The 18,166-nt window shown below is 37.7% G+C and overlaps 1 protein-coding gene across 1 annotated transcript in view; it reads left to right on the plus strand.

The window, feature by feature from the left end:
- The window catches only part of DPYD (dihydropyrimidine dehydrogenase), a 348,807-nt gene that overhangs the window by 57,581 nt on the left and 273,060 nt on the right, over positions 1–18,166 (plus strand). The window lies entirely within an intron of this gene.

Raw genomic sequence — 18,166 nt, forward strand, 5'->3', positions numbered from 1 at the left:
AGGGTGGGCTTTGTAAGGTGCAGAGTATTGGCAGTGACAACGTTCTTTGTGGAGCAGGTGTTTGCAGATCAATTTATATGTATTTAGTGTAGTTAGGTTGTTCAGCATTTAGTTCTGGCTTGGTCCAATACCAAAAATCAAGGTGATTTGTGTTTTTTGTGGTTTGTTGGTTGTTTTGGTTTTTGTGTTTTTTATGATGTTGTTGTTGTGTGTTTGTTTGTTTTCCCCAGGAAGAACAAAAAAATGGTCTTTTCTGTAAAATAAACCCTGAACTGTTCTAAATATCATCACAGAATTGCACCCATTCAAATGAGTTTTAATAATTGATCCGTATATGGAACGGAATGTAATGGAAAGAATTATAATGTGATTTCTATCAGAATACTTACAAAAGACTTGATTTATTATCTGATACCATTACAATACTGTATGTATGACTGCTTTTTAAACTCCTATTTATTAATAGTATTTAATATTTCTACTGTTACCACATTAAAAAATTAGTGATTACTATTACTACATATAATATTTTTTAAATTTAATAAAGTTATTATGGCTGCTATCTTTGTAAAGACTATTACTTTTATTACTACTATCAAATAGTAGTGTTTAATGGTACTGATTAATGCTACAAATACTTTTCTTACTGCTATTTTGCCTACTGAAGATTTTTTCCACATTTGTGGTCATTAATTAGTATTAACCAAGCATTTGCTTTGTAATTGGTAATGTATCAAATGAAGAAAAATATTTTTAAATTGGCATCTGACAGTATTACCAAAAAGACAAGAAAACACACTTTGAAGAGCATTGTAAAATAGAAAAAAATATATTTATAATTTTTCTTTTTCTCCTACCTGATCTATCTTCCTATTTGAGCAAGAAGTGGCTTTCCTAGTGGCTCTTCCTGTTTATCTGTGTTTTTCTAATGAAGAGAAGATGCACTTGAGCACATGTAAAACAGTTTCTGTTCCCCCGGAGCTACAGTGACTTGCTTGGCTCATGCCTGCCTGTTACATGTTGGGCTGTGCCTCACAGTATCCACCCCTCGTCTTCCCATTGCAAATTTGCTTGCATGGCAACTGCTAGTATTGTTAACCCTCTTCTGTCTCCAAGGGTATTCCCTTGTGCCTTCTCAGATTAAATATTTAATTGGGGTGGGAATTGTTCTTCTTGTAATTAAAGAGCTATACGGAGCTGTTTAAAAATACTTAAACAGGAATGGTTATATATTTGAAAGAGATTCTGGGTCCACTGAGTGTGTTTTACTGAAGAGAGCTGTGGCAGCATGGCTGAGAACCGCTGGCCACGTGGCTGCAGTAGCCTAAACAGAAGATGTTTCTTGAGTCCATCTTGGAGCCTGCACTGAGATGCAGCTGCACAATTAGCAGCATCTGGCCTGACTGCTCTTTTTGAGTAGTTAGACAAGCATAAATGGCTCCTGTGTGGAGTCACAGATTTAGTCATGGCCTGCCTGTAAGGTGCCTCGCTGTCACCTCCCGGACGCCGGTAACAGCTGTGCAGGGGCTGCAGGGCAGTGCGTGCCCGGCGGGGGATGCGCTGCTCCTCCAAGTGCTTCTCGTGGCGTGCTGTCCCTAGCATGGCTGGCACAGGGAGCTGTGATGGGGAAGCTGCAGGGACACTCATGTCCCTGTCGGTTGCTCAAGCCTGCAGGACTAGGTTAGAAGTAAGCTGAAATAAGCACTTTTCAGGAAGGGTTATGTCAGGCTTAATGCCAGCTGTTTTGTTGTAGAGACCCTTTGCTTCTGGGCCACACTGCTCACAGACACAGTTATTTTAGGGTATCTTCTGCTATTAGAGATGTAGCCATTCTAGGCACAAATTCTTCTGTGGGCAGAATCATAGGGAAAGGCTGGTTAACATCTCAGAGGAGAGGGGAGAGACCCACTCTTCACCCAATTGCAGATGAAATCCCTGATAGTCTTTTTATAGTACAGGAAGGTGTTTATTTAAGCAGGGACTATACAGAATGAATTTTTTTCCCTCTTTCTTAGTTGAAATAGATCTGTTTCCGTAAGTGTAGAACTAACTCCCGGTTTCTTTGATCAATTTTTATTCCTTTATTCTACTTGGGTACACTGGGCGAATGAAGACTTTAATTCAGAAAGGCCTGAGTAATCTTTTTGCTATTGGCATTGCTAAACATTCTTTCTCCTGCAAGTATAACAATGTCATAACATACGAAATTTATTTTGTTTTAAAACTAGAACTGCAAGCAGAGCCTTGAAATGCAACTTCTCTTAATATTTTCTATCATACTCATTTAATTCTTGATGTAAAACAAGAATTCATTGCTTTTATGCTGGGAGCACAAAGCCGCAAGTTGATAATGGTAACTCAATGTTTGTAATACAAAATACTGTTCCTGTAGCGTGGTCCAATTACACAATAGTAAAGCAGGGATGTAACACAGCAATGCTGCTTTCCTATTTGTTTCAGTAAGTTTAGCACAGCGGGAAACGTGGCATTCTTCCAAGGTAATGCGTCAAGCTTACAGTTGGATGCGAGAGCAATGGAAATTATTCCAAGACTTCGCATGCCAGCTAATAACTCTCGCTGAATGTATGCGACAATTGTCTTGTGAAATGTATTTGATGTCTTTTCATTGCAAGGATTTTATATTTCAATTTTGAGATATTATGGTATTCTGGAGATATTTGAAAAAGTTTCTCTGTAGGTGCTACATTTACAGCACTGTAGTTTTAGTAATCAAACGCAATTTCTATCTGGTTAGAGATCATGTACACTCTTTTTCAAAAATCCTGCTGTATCTTGTGAAATCAGAAAGAAGTACTCCATTAATGAGATCAAATTATGTACATTGTTCCTCCAAAAATGTCCTATTTTTTGAGGAAGAATATATCTAAAACAAAATCTTAACTGAAAATATATGTGTGATATCAACAGAATGTCTCCTTTCTTTTTGAAGCATGGAAAGTAATAATATATCAGCCATTTGGCAGCTGGGAGAAGCCAAGGCATCTTTTTTGGTGGTCATTTTGCTGTAGAGACCTGGGGGTTGGATAAGAATCAGAATTTTTGCAGTTGGTCTCGTTCTTGACTAGTTTTCACATTGCTTTAAAGCCATTCCCCAAGTCAGTAGGCATCACTGTTGGACTGTTGCAGTCAACCCACTGCAACTGTCTTAAAGATACGTTGATATTCATTACAACTTCCCTCCCTGGCCCCCTCCCCCCACCCCCCCATTTTTCAATCAGTATTCTTAGAAGAGTATCTGGCACCTCTTGCTCACAGCCATTTTATCTGTGGTAGTAAGTTTGGGCTTACAATAAAGATAATAATTACTACTAGTGTTTAAAGCTTTCCAAAGGTCTTTAGTTACATACATCCATATACCTTTCTTGAAGCATTTCTTAATGTCTTTGGCAGCATTGATCCAGCAAATGAAAGGCTGGTTGTCATTGGTAGTATTTGTTGTTCCAGAGGGTGTGTTTGTTCCAGCTGGTTGGAGTTGTTTCCACACTGACATCTGAAGAGTGTATAAGAGAAAATAAAGAACAGAGGAGATACACAGAGGTTAGTAAGCCAACCATCAGCCTTGACCCATGCTCCTGCAGGCAGAAGTAGTGTCAGGTTTGGGAAAAAAGACTACTGAGCTTGCTGAGCATCAAGACTCTGCACAGGTCCAGCAAAGCCAACTGTAGACAGTTATTTATGGGACTGAAAATGGGGATCAATCACTACTGATACCCCGTAGTAACTCCTACTAGCATCAAGAGCACCAGCAAATTCTCCATGCAGTTAATATGGTGAGTTTGCTGACTACAAATGTGTGTTGTGTATGTTGTCAGCATTTAAGGGTCCTTGTGCATGAGAACTGCTTCACAGTAGGGAGTGAAAGATGAGTGTGTTGAGTGGACGAGGGTACATGCTGATTTGGCAATGGATATAGGGTGAATTCCTGGGTCAATAGTGATAATGATCAGAGTGCCTTTCTGATGAATAATTAAGTATGGGGTGGTCAAAATTTTCCTCTCACTAGTGACATGATTTGGCATAGTATATGCCAATATTTAATGAAGAATACATATTTGGGATTGTCCAAGCTGGTTTTAGGCTCTTACAGCTGCTTTCAGAGCTTTGAAAGCTCTAGTTTGGATTGCAAAAAAAAAAGCCCAACCAAAAACCCTCTCACATTTGAACATCACCTGTTAGGGGTTTTGGGGACAGCAGTCACAAAAAGAGGATCAGTCAGAGATAAAGATCAAAACCACAGAGTGACAAAACATGCTTGTCCCTGGATATCCTGGATCAGAGTATCTGCTCAACACCTTGGTTTGCTTTGATGACTAGTGCTGACACTGAGATGGTGCTGCTTTTTCAGTAAAAAAACTCCAGCTGAACCACTGAGTCAGTATATGTGACATGCTGTGATTTTTTTTCACCTATTTCCTTGCACACAAACATACAGTGAGAAAAAGTCATTACAGTATGCATTTCTAATGCTACAAGCAGGCCTGAATTAGAAGTTAAAAAAAAAAAAACAACCCCAAGTTCTATGAAAATAGCATCTTTTTTTAATCCAAAGCCTCATACATACTGCTGTACAAAGCAGAATGACTAGAAAGTTTAAACTTGGTGTTTTGTTTATTGTTATGAATCAATCATCAATTCCCTCATTAAATTTCATAATTTACTGTTTTCCAGACCTTCAATTGTTGTGGCACTGAATTTTCACCAGTAAATTTGTAATTATCTCTATGCATTGTGTGGCAGTGTTGTCTTTTATATTTAGTGTGGAACTCCTTTTTTACAGTAGTATTGCAAAATAATTTTGAGTGTTCGGAGGTGAAAGGACTGTACCACTTAGATGAAGTGAGCATTATTCCTGAAAGAATAACCTACACTGTTGTTGCTGTCTTAAATATGTTGTAGTGCTGTATTTGCTTTTATATTTAAAATTACTGTTTGATGGTTAACGTAGGAAATTACTACAGGAAGTGAAAGGAAACTTTTAGCTTTTTTATACTGCGTGTTGGCTGCAGTTGGAACAATGGGTCAGTGGCACTAAATATAATCTGGCAGTTTGCTCATTTTATTTTACCTTTCTTCCAGTGGATGGGTAACAGTCAGTTAATACCTTTAACTCTTTTATTTATTTTTTTATATTAAAAAAAAAAAAGTAAAAAAAAAAAGGCAGTGGGGAGGATTTTTTCTCATCATCGTCTCTGATTGCCAAGTTATTTGTATGTAGAGGAAAGTGTCTTTTGGTATAATCAATCTGCTGCTACCCATTTTACTGCCAAGCATTCCTTCTCTATGGTAGCGTAATGTTACCTAGGGAACAGCTTAAAGCTGACACATACAGTGGTGCCACAAATTAATTTCACAGTTATCAGGATATAGGGTGATAACAACAACATGAGCTACTGTGAAATTACCATTGTTCCTATTGAGTTACAGTGTAATTATTACTTTTGTGGCAACTATGCAAATAACTCATGTCACCACGGTAGGATGGGATGTGCTTTCCTCTCTCTGATTCAGTACTTTGTGCTTCAGAGACATCTTTATGTGCTATAAACCAGAGCTCTGCTTTGAATTAAAAGCTAAGTATGGTTATATCTTCACAAAAAAAAGGTGAAAAAGAGGGAAGCAATACTTAGGAGACTGAAAACCAAAATCCCTTGCAGTCTGTCCATTATCACCTGGAATCAGGTCTGCAAATATGTGATAATTTAATAAAATAAAAATCAAACTGTTTTTCTTCCATTACTTCCAACATGAAAGTGCAAACCTTCCTTCAAAAAGGGAGCTTTGAATTAGTTACTTTTATTATGGGACATTTTCAGGTTTCTTTGCTGCCATTTTGGTTTGGTAAAAGGGACAGGTGAAGAGATGTTTGATAACATTTATTCTTATGGACAGGTAGGAAAAAAATCTCTGGAGCAAGGTTAAGATACTGTTTCAAGTATATAAGATGGAACCTTGGTCTTGAAAATTGGACCCTGGTTATAACAAAACATCTGCTGAGGCTTAATAGTGGGGGAAGACGAGGTTGGATTGTGTGGTGAGGTTGGCACAGGTGCTCCTGTAATGCTTGGTTAGAACCAAGAAGAAGCAAGTATGCTTTGGGGGCTGGAGGGCAGCTTACTTGTTTTCAGAAAGGTAAGGTCTGTGAGGTGGTTTTGGTTTTATTTTTCTATTCATAGGCTGGGATCTTTGAAAGTTCTTACAGAGAGCTTGGATGTGCAACTTGCAGTTATGTACAGATAGATCGCTATAAGAACCTTTCAAAATTTTTATTCTAGGTAAATGTCTAATGACCAGGTTTTCAAAACTGCTGAGAATTCAAGAGCTTTTAATGTTTAAATGCTAAAGAAAGAATATTTTTTGAGATGTGCCATTTAAAAAAAATCACAGCTACTATTGCATGAAAAGAATGAGCAAATGAAACTTGAGTCCATAACCAAGTGAAAATCTGTATGTGTAAGATAGCTCACTATTAAAAGAATTGAGGGCAAGATAAATTTCCCTGAAGGACAAAATTCTGAAGATGAGCAAGTTTTCTTTCTATTTTAGAGTTTAGTGAAACTTCATTGACAAATAATCCTAATGGAATGATATCCTCTGATTTTTTTTCCCCCAATTTAAATTCCGAATTTATTTTTTATAGTATATAAAAAGATGAAATCGAAGAAGGCATTTTCTCATTTTAGTTATGACTTTTCAGATATTCTTTTGCAACAGAATGTTTTAAAATTAAATTCAATTGTTTTAAATTGCAAGTAGCTTCCAAAAAGAATCTGTTTCCTCAGTTCTTGTTTCACTGCATGAGCAGAAATACAGAACAGCTTGATGAGCCCATTTCTGTGAAGGAATAAATACGAACAACATTCTGAAGGAGCTGTGTCCATGAACATTTCTAAAATGTCTGTCTGTATTGTATCACCAAGATTTGCACTGTAATAGTTGGGGTATTTTTCAGTAATTTGATGGTTGTAAGTCTGTCTCTAGAAAAGCAATGTTCAGTTTCTTCCTTGTTCTGAATTTTTTTCATTGGGTCAACAAAATCTGCTCAGGTTTTGCACTGATGGAATATAGCAGTACCATAAAACCTCTGCAGCTGATGATCTAGGGGGAAGTAATCACAAGATAAATAAACCTTATATTATGGCTCATTTATTATCCATGTGATGAATAATGGTGGAAAAGTATGTGGTAATTAATAGACTGGCTTAGTGGAAAGACTCCTGTTTATCATATGATTATTGCTCTTTTTAGTGGTTTGCTGACAGGTATATTTATTGCAGTATGAGGAGGTCACTAATTAATATGGATATTAGTAAGGCTTTGTGAAAATACTCTGAAAAATCTGATTAAGACTTTTCTTTCTGTCCCCCCCTATGCATTGAAGAGCTACGTCAGTGTTTGATGCCACATTATTGCCCAGGTGCAGTAATCTTTAATCCATATAAGTTACATTTGAAAGAAACAGCTCTGGAAAATGTAGTGCAATCCTTGCATGCTTTGTTAGGAGTCAGCCTTGTGGAAGCAAGCATTAAGGTTTAGAGCCACCAGAGGTGCTGATTGTCCTGGTTTTGGAAGGACTGTGGGATCAGAGTGGGTAGTTGTGGGACTGTGGGGAACTTCTACTGGTGCCAGTAGTTACCCTGAAGCAGAAGTTCATCATAAAAATCAAATGTTGTGTTTCGTATTCCTGATGACCCAGACACTGCTTAGGATAAGTGTTATGTGTTGACAGGTTTTTTAATATAAGTAGACAAAATAAAGTTGTTGAGGGTTTTTTTTGTTGTGGTATTTTTTTTTTAAGAAATATAGTTTTGATCTATATGATGGAATCTTGTTAAAATGTAACTACGGTCTACCACCAAAACTGCTTGCATAAAAATATCTGGCAAGCCATAGAGCAAAGAGCAAGAATAATTTTCTTGCAGAATACGTGGTGTAAGTTATTTTATTGCTTTTGTTGTCATTTATTTATGGTTTCTTAGCTTTACTAGACAAATAATGATAATTCTGTGCTGCATGTTGAGATATCTGTTGTTTTAAAACATCAAGGAAGTTTAGATCTCTTCCCACCTTTTCAAGTAAGGGGATGATCTCAGCTGGTTATTTTGATGGATTTCTTCTCCCTCACCTGTGATGACCAGTTTCAGCTATCCTGACAGGGAGAAAAGAGTGGGTCTTTTTTGGTGTTAGGCAGCTAATTTTGTCCCCTTTTGTTCCCTTCTTTAAATTTTGTCTCTGGGATACTTTTTAGTAGTTCCCTATGTGTCCTACTAGCACTTCACTATGGAAAAGAGACCAAGCAAAGTCCTGTACTGTAATCTTTCTTCCTTTGCTTATGGAATAGCTGTAGGAAAGGTTGTAGCTTTCCAGACTGATCTTAATTTTTCTTCTTCAGTCTCTGTGTGACTGATGAGTGGTCAAAGTTCTCAGCAGAAATGGCCTGAAAACTGAGGTCCAGCCCTGATTGCCTGGGAAGCTGATTAGGATGTGGTAGTTTACAAAGGGTCAAACCCTACATTATAACTGAATCACTCTCCTGCTGCATGGTCAGTTTAAACCTCCAAAGTGAGGTCTATAAGCAGAGTCCTGGGAAGGTCCTTTGACAGGTTCTCATGACCCCTCTCACATACAGGCAGCCTAATCTGAACTGGAAATATGAGCTGTATTATGCACTGTAAGTACAGATGAATGGATATGGTATTGGAATGGTGGTGTGTAAAGGTTGAGTAAAATCCTTTTTTGGGAGTGTCACTGGAAAGGGCATCAGAGGACAAGACACCTGTTGTTTTTATTTTCTCACAACTGACATCACTTTTTGCTTCATGCTGTGACTTTATCCAGGAAAAAGAATGAACCATGTGAGAATGGGAGAAGTCCTTAGTTATGTTTCTCTTGATGGAAGGTGAACTTTTAATGTGAAATTTGCATGCCCCTTCCTGTTTGTCACAGGTGCTGGCGCTGAGAGACATGACCATGTCCTTGCTTGAAAAAGCTTTCCTTGGAAGTTCCACCTTCTGGAAAAGACCTAAAATGGCTTGACTGAAATTCACCAGATTGAAAACTGTGGTCTTCTTGTTTCAAAATAAAAACCCTACTATTTCTTTATGCAGGGCCACTGAAAATTAACAGTTATCATCTGTGCTCTGAAGAATATAAATAGTTCCTCCAGGGAAAAATACATAAATCAGTGCCAAATCTCACTAAATTAAAAAAACAAATAACCTATTTCATTTTGGCAGGGTTGATAATGTTCTGATCCTTGGCTTCAGGGCCGACATATTTTTCTAGATCTAGATAGAAAGATGTTCATGTCATTTCTGCCTCTACAGTAAATAAAAAGCTGGATCAGCTCTCCTATGTTGTCTGTAATGAGTTCCAACTGGAGTACTATCCCTCCATGCTTGGCAGCTTAAGCAGCTTTTCAGTGGAGAATTTTCTGTTTTTCAGAAAGCAAGATTTTTAACCTCTTCCTTGCTCAGAAAGGTACAGACATTGTAACATAAGAGATTACCTTAAAATTAAAAACTGCATCAAAGTTTTGAGATTTATGGACATTAGTATATTTTGTGTTTATCCATAAAAGTCCTTCATGTTCTGACATGTCTTATTTCTTGTTTGGAGAATCAACTTTCAGCTTTGTTCTTTGTTGTAAGATAGAGGTTCTGGCATCCTTTGCATCAAATAAAGCCTGGTACTATGAGTTGTCTCATACCAGCTACTTCCATATGACATACATTTCTTTATCTCTCTTTCTTTCCCCTCCCTGCAATTACTTTGCTCAGTAGTCTTTCTTAATGTTTTTTTTTTCTCACTGAAATACTAAAGCCTGCAAGAAGTTAGTTCATGATGAAATGATTTGCCTGGTCAGTTCACCTCTGACCAAGGAAACAAGTTCAGTAGTAACGAAGTTTTAACTGAAGGCAGTATGTGGCATTGTATAGTCAAACAGTGCTAAATAGGTAAAACTGTGTTAGAGCAGAAATGTGATCTATACCAGCTTCCCTAGGAAATTATATGTGATTAAGGAGTTCCTTGGGGAAGAATGAACCCTTTTCATTGTCTTTCACCAAGATCTGTAACAAGCTTGCTTTATCTTCTTATTTTGCCCATTTTCAAAATCTGAGTGGATAAATTAGATCTGCCACATCAGTATGCTATTTTACAGCTATGAATTCCTTCCCTCAGCACACATGGAAGACTCAGCAAAGTCCTGAGCACTTTGGCCAACACTGAGAAAGCTCTCACTCTTGCATTTAATTTTAAATGAAGCCAAATTCTTATGCGTAAACTTGAACATGAGCTTCAGTGTGTGCACAGCATAGAGCAACAGTGCTTGTGTCTGTAAAGGTAATATCCATACTTGTTGTATTTATGTTGGCTCATGGAAACAGACTCAAGCCCTGGGAATTCAGCTGTTGCTTCTTTTGAGATGATGCCCTGCCACATGGCCAGTGACCTGCCCTGAAGCAGCTCATTTGCTGGAAGTTCTCAATGGATCAATCCCCAGTTTCATCCAGAGACTACCTGCTAAGAACACTAATGCTCCTGTAACACCATGGATAGTCCTGATCTTGTGTGAGTACATTTCTGTGAGGAGTAGGATTAATAATTAATGCATGTTCCCTCTGTGTAAAATATGATAATCTCTGACAGATGGTGGTTTTTAACAAGAACACTGCAGCAATTTAGATCAGACTAAGCATGTTTTTCCTGTGCCTCAAAACTAAAAGATGCTTACATGGAACTATGTAAAACCTGCATGGTTTTCTTGTACTGTGTTACTAGTTTTGGATCATGGATACACTGGATTTTTGAGAAGTTGTAATAATAGTGGTGGTAAATATGTCTAAATATTCAGACATAAAAATGTCTGAATACTTCCTGTCAGTTGTGCCTATCTGTAGGTGAACAGCTGAGAGAAAAAACAATTTGCTACCAACTTATTAAAAAAAAGGTCTTTCAAAATATTTTTTATCAGTTTTACTATTAAGGGTAATATAAACATACAGAAGTTGGGGGTTTTATTCCTTAAGTGCCTTCTATAGTGCTGTTGAGGAAACAAGATATTTAATGAGTTCTTAATCTTTTTTTACTATGAAATGCTCCCCAGAGATTTAGAGGTCAAACTGGGCACCCATCAGTACAGTCAAGCTGTGCTGGTCTCCAAGGGAAGATCTTCTGTCTCTTTCTGAAAGCTGCAGAGATATTACTGAATGATAGAATGGTTGATATGCTGTCAGGAGCTCATCCAATATCAGAACCAGGCTGATGTTCTAGAAGGACTGCCTGATATGCTATAAACATGTTGTATGTTTAGATTTTCTCATTGTCTGTAAAGAGCTGTTATAAAAAAGCATGCACCATTGCATACTTGAGATGGATGGGTGTCATTGCTTAAACAAAGGCTTTGAATCACAAATGTATGTGCAACTAGCTATAATCTTCCTTTTGTAAAATAGTCAGCTATTTCTCAGAATGAGTAATGTACCATATATAGCACCAAAACAGTGTCTTCAGTACTTTGTATCATGCTAAGCAGAAGTAGATATGTTTATTGAATACAGCATCTAGTTTGCATCCTTGGAAGTATCCATTTGGACTTTCTTTCTCTGGAAATGGGATTTTTGAAATGCTGCACATCTGTTCAACAGAATATATCTATTTTTCAAGTTTATTGAACAGCATATAGTATTTTTCAGAGAAATGGACTGATTATTTAATCAGTTTTTGTGTTGAGAAGGCTGAGAACATGTGCAAATAACTTCTTGATTACCAGGTCAGATAAAGTACCTGGTAGTTATGAGACACTGTAGAGGAATTACTGAAGTCACTTAGGAGTTGCTGCTTTACCTCCTAAAGCCCGAGAGCACCTAAAGGCTGCTGGAGTACTTAGGTTGCACTTCCATAAAAGAGCTGCTCAACACTGAACTCTGCAGTAGGTTTCCAAATAGGCTCTCCCTGTTCCACGTTGATTCAGTCCCTACAGGTAAACCAAGCCAGATGTACAGAGGGAGCTTAGAAAATCTCTGATACTGAAAACCAATAGATTAGAGGTTTACCAAGTATTTCACGTGTTAAATGTGTGAGTTCAAATCCCTGCTCTTCTTGATTTTTGAGTAAATGCCTGAATTTAGTACTTTCATGGCTTAGGGCTCAAACATAGTTTGTCTGATAATGGTTGCTATGAAACTGTTTTGGGTTTTTTTCCTATTTTTGGATGGAAAAGCAGAGCTTAAATTTATTCCCTCATGAACAAATGCATAGTGGTAACTTTTGGAATAGGAAAGGTATGGCTCTGGTTTGTCTCTGACCATGTCAGATATTTAGCAACTAAACTATTTGCAGCTAGCATCTTGGCTGGTTTTTGAGAATCTCTTACATATTCCCCTGCCTACTCTGTCCATTCATTTAGTGTGTGTTAGGAGCCTGAATATCCAAGTTGAGTTGAGGAAGTCAGCTTTAGTTAACTTTGGGTCTTCAAAGCCCAAATCTTGCCTTCGAAGATGAAACAGCAGTCAAAAATATTGCTTTAGTACTTGCATTTTGAATTCATGGAAAAGGAGTAGCATGTGCCTGAATGACACAAAAGATCAAGCAGTCAAAACAAAACCTAATTCTCTGAATGAGAGGGTATACTGCTGAATCTAAGGTTTAGGATATTTTAAAATCCCTCTAAAGTTTTGGAACTGTGAGAAGAGCCAATCTTATTTCTGTATCTTCAAGCCTGACCCTGTAATTAAAATCACTTGGGTGATTTGAGGAAACATAATTCTGATTTGTGTAGCAATGCAAGTAGGTATATTGCAATTCTCAAGATAGCTGTTATCATTCCAGTCCGTTTAGTTTGTGTTGAGGTGAATTAGAAACAGCTCAAGGGGACATCTTTTAGGAGGCTGGGTTCAGTTTACACTTCAAGGCCCCTTAAACTGTATCCACAGGTATTTTTTGTGTACCCATTCACATCTCTCCGTTTTGTATACAAAAGCCTCTGTTTTTCACAGGTGTAAGCAAATGGGAGAGGATAACCACAGAGAGTCTAAGAGCTGTGTTAGAAATTGCATGTTTTTCAGGAATCCCCAAGAATCTCCCTGCCTTGGGCATATTTGAGCTCTTGCTCGTCTTGATTGAATAATTTGTTTCAAAAATCTTCAAATGAGTGGATCAATAACTGGGTGTCTGCCTGGGTAACTTACTTTATCTCCCTTGAAGTAAAATGAGATGTAGTTTTGTATTCTCTGGATTTTGAATACACACATCTTCTAACACCTTGTTTTATATTACCATGTCAGTTTTAGCATTAAGTCATCAAAATAATTCCTCTGGATACATTACTTGGCCCTGGATCATGGGAGAGAGATTTTATGATAGGAGACATCCCAATGTCATCTCTGTTTTAGACTTATGTGAAGATTTGAAGCAGTGTAAGGAATGTCTGGGAGATGTGTATGCTGCTTCCCACGCTGGTAACACTGGAGTGAAGGCCTAACGATTGCTTTAGGTCTATGTGTTATTAGTTTATAGAAGGTGTGGTGTATGGATTTTTTTACTAAGTGATCTTCTCACTGGATCTACTGGACAGAGACTGGAAGTGGAGTCTGCAATGAAAAGTGAGAACTGTAGCAGACAAATCCAGAAATACTCCACATTGCAGAGCCATTAGTGAAAGGGAAATAGTACGGTAAAGCATTGTTCAAAAAGGGAGAGGTATATCTGTCCCTTCCACATGAGGGGAATGTGATAATGTGTTACTGAACAAATAATGGTGGTAGTCTGTAAGTTCACTAATCTGTAAAATCTACTGTCTCTCTTTAGTTTTGTATATTACCCCATTGAGACTATTACAGATTGAGAATTGTCAGCTTTACCTTTTTGTGTTTACAGACTGAGATAAAGAAAAGTTGATTTTCTTTGCAGAGTAAGTTTCATAAGTGTTTTACATCTGAAAGACTACTCTCACCTTCTAGAAAATCTTTTAAAAATCCTAATGTCTACAGGTTTTTGTGGAACAGTTGTCTGAAATCTGGTTTCTTTTTCCTGTAGAAGTAGATTGACTTGTAAGAACATAAAAAAATTTGAAGTTCCGAGTTATATTAGTACATGGCATTAGCACTACAGTTTTTAGTATTCAAGTTAGTTATTGTAAGAGAGTGGAAGTGCTCAGAGAGTATTTTCTGTAGCGTTAGGAAGAGGCTAACAGCAGTTTATTGCAAGAACAAGGAAGATTGTTCTTGCTGCACTGGTTTGCAGCAAGATTATTAAATGTTATGAGACATACGAGGCTGTACTGTTATTGCAGTGGATCTGGGAGATGTATTGAAGTTACCAGCCTTGCACTCTGTGTTTATTTCGTAGCATTCTGGTATTGTGAAGTTGACGGAAACATAAGTAGTACTTCACTTTTTGTTACTCCAGATATTCCTGGGCACATTGCTGATGAAAATACCTCTCTCATGAACCTGTACTGGGATGCTAGGGCTTTGGAAAGGATTTGAGTAAATAGCAAATGAAAACCTAGGAGTGATGATACTGCTTTGTACCTTTTCTGCCACTGCAATGTAGTTTGTCGATATTAGTGTTTATTTCCATGCAGACAAATTGAATGGGAATTTAACCTGGAAAAATGATCATTATTAGTATACCATTGTAAAAGAAATACCAATGAATACATATCTAATATTTTAAGCTTTTGCTTGTTATTTTTTGTGATTGTGGCGTGGTACGGCCTTCACGTTGGGAGGGCTGTAGTGCTTTCTTTCTACTGATCCTGCTGTATTTATAGCTCTATAGCTCACTTTAGGGAAATTTGTGATGCTCATCTTGCAACTGGGATGTGCTTTCAAACAGGAATATAATGTTAGTCCTTTGTTCCAAGATTGGACTGGTGAAGGATGAACAGTTTTCTGTAGCATCCAGTATATCTTCACTGGGTTCTTGTACTAATGTTTTCTCGCTTGTGCCTACCTTTTTGCTTACAGTTAGTAGACCTGCTGAAAAGAGAAGTCATGAAAATAAGTTCATGTAATAAATATTTTTCAGTTTTTGGTTGTGGTTTTAAACAGAAGTCCTGTTAAAATTTATGTGTTTGAATCAAAGATATTGCGCTGTTAGACAGAAGTTACAATGTCACCATGAACAGTATGATTTTGTTAGTGGTGTATCTGCCACATGAAACAATTGCCAAATCAAGGTCTATACCCATGTGACAAAATGAAAAGCTTTAAGTACATCTCCCCAATGAATTCTGGTATTTTTATCATATGGCAAGTCTGTTCTCAGTACAGATTTCTTAGTGTTCTTATAGACTGTATTTAGGCAGAGGGAGTGTGGGTTTGTACAATGCTGCTGTCTGGTGCAAGTCAGAATATGCCTCCTCCTGAGTTGACATCTGCTGCAGTAATGTCAAGAAGACTCCATGTTACCTTCCCTGTGGCTTTTCCAGGTGCTATAATGCCTGAAGGAGGTAAAACTTTTACAGATGTTAGCATCTGCACCAGAGTAGGACTCCGTTGATTAAAACTTGAATAGTCTAACCACTTTAGCAGTAATTAACCCAAAGTACTTGTGCACGATGCAAATGACATTTCATGTTACCGATAGCTTCTTTCCTCCTCCTCCTCCTCCCTCTGTGTTTTAAAATAAATAATCTGTTTCCTCTACTGGTAGGAACCCTTGACTTGGGTTTTTTTTATATAGTCAAACTACTGAATGCAGTCATACTTTGAAAAATAAAAATATTAGGGTTAAACTCTTATACACTAGAATTAGGCATACCTTTGGGGACTGTGGCATTCACTTTACAATCCAGATACATATCACTTAATACTACATAGAGTAAATGAACCTGTAGGCTGTAACTTGCCTTCTGGATGGACATCACAGTGGATGCATGGTCTGCTTCACTCCTCTGTGAGCAATAAGCACGGTCCTCATTTTAGAAAATCTGGAAAGTGTCTCTTTACTCAGTGTTGTGTATTTTCTGTATTCCAGGACAAAATTTCATACACTTCTTTGTGTAGCAGAGACTGAAGCACCAAAATTTGTTTCTGGAAAACCAAAGAAAAAGGATGAACCTTATGTATAACTGACCTAGAAATGCAAGTCTAGCTATGGTAGGGTAGGATGCAGGTGAGGTTTGTGAGGACTGGCTGTGTGAGAACTGCATGCTGGCAATTCCTTCCCCATCTAAGAGGTACTAAGGATATGAAAGGTATGTACAATTGGAGGTAAATGGCTCTTCAGTTTCCAAACTCTTCCTGGCAGCATTTTGTGGTAGACGTATTTCCAGGCAAGCCTAGTTTTAGGTTTTAAGAGAACCACTTTTGAGATGAACTTTTCTTAGTTGCTTCATGTATTTTTGGTACTGAGGGTTACAGAGTCCTACTCTGTGTCTTCTGTTAATTGGCAACAGCTTTCATTTCGTACTTCTAACTGTGACTTACACCTGGCAATATCCTGGTTTTTATATTTCCTTGTTTTTTGTTCTTGATGGCAGTTCTTGATAAATGCTTAGTGATGAAATCTGTGCATTAACTGCTCATTTGTGGAAGCAGGGAATAACTGCATCGGTCTCCTGCAAGCTCGTTAGAAGCTCATGCAGGATGTGCCTGCATGCCACTTACCAATATAAGTATTTGCCTGGTTTTGGACAGCATTTCAGATGTGCATGTACCTATTTTAGAGAGATTTATAAGCACCAGTGATTTTTAATTAGCTGGCAGGGTGATGCTGCTCCTCTGAATGTAGCAGTACAGCACTGCTGTCATGCTGGGCAGTCAAGGTAAGGGACCATCATTCAAGTGAAAAGCTGCTCATGTAATTCCTGGGTCTGCCATGGCTTGGATTTGGTGACCTTCAGAGCATCCTATAAACATCCTGTGCATCACCAGACTTTTTCTGGAGCGGGGGAAAGCTGGCAAGAGCTTTCTGTTGTGTTCATTCTTATAATTTTTTTTTTTTCACTAGGATTGATATGTTAAAAGGTGATAAAAAAATATAAAGAGAAGGTAGGGTTACATTATGTATTGTAGATCAAAAGAATGTGCAGGTTTGTGTTTTTTTTTTTTTTCAACCAGGATATGAGTCAAAGTTTTAGTTTATAATGTAACTGCTGATGTTAGGAACAGTTCAAAAACTGCAGAAAATTTAGCTTCTTGCATTTCTTCTGGACTACATATAATGTCTTGTAATTTGAGGCTGCCCTACTGTAGAAGACACTATTCCTCATAAGGGCATTCTTGGAGAGTTTACCCTCTCTTAGTGCGAAGTTTCATTAAAACACAGACTTTGCAGCTCACTTGGTACTGCAGGTTTAAAAAACTCCTTGTCACCTAGCTTGGCTGCCTGTAGGCTGGTAGTACTTTGGAAATTGTAGCACTAAAAGGCACCTTTCAAGAAGGGACTGATAGTCACAGGAGGGCTTCTTCTCTGGAGTACAGTTGCATTTTGGCAGTGTGGCTCTGTCAGGAAGATTTGTTTAACATGCTGGCTAAAAATAGGAGAACTCTGAGGTCTAATATCCCTGAGCCTCTCTATACTACAGATGGTTTAATTTAGAGATTGCTAAAGTATTTGAAAGAATTTAAAAGTCTGATTAGGTGGAAGGGTTTTGTTTTCTTCTAACAAGTTCCCTTTTTGGAGGGAACTTGTTTTCTTCTAACAAGTTCCTTTTTTGGAGTCATTCAATACAAGTATTAGATACCATAGTCAAACTTCAGTTTCACTAGGTGTGCGTCAGACAGATGGATGCTTTATGTGACAGTTGAGAGTGGAGGTTTCCTTCAGAATAGTTTCTTTTCAAAGTTGTTTATTTACAGGCTGCAGCCTTGGGATAGCATTAATGCTTTTGTTAGGTAATGATTTGTGCCAGGCCCAGTGCAAATAAAACATTTGATTTGTGCATTCTATTTTTAACATATGTCCACATGCTTGCTCTCTTCAGACATACTGTATTTTATCAACACGAGGGGTACTTACTTCTTTTATTACCGTGTGTAGTGACTACCAAGAGACAGCAGTGTAGTAAGAAAGTTACCTAACATTAAATTCAGACAAGAAGTGAGAGTCTACCATTCAGAATATGTCTTCAAAGTGTTTCATACAGCTGGAAAATATTTCATTTGTGTTACTCTCTCGAAAAAACTGAATATTGTGA

The sequence above is a fragment of the Coloeus monedula genome (genome assembly GCF_965178545.1).
Source record: "Coloeus monedula genome assembly, chromosome: 9".
Taxonomy (NCBI): Eukaryota; Metazoa; Chordata; class Aves; order Passeriformes; family Corvidae; genus Coloeus; species Coloeus monedula.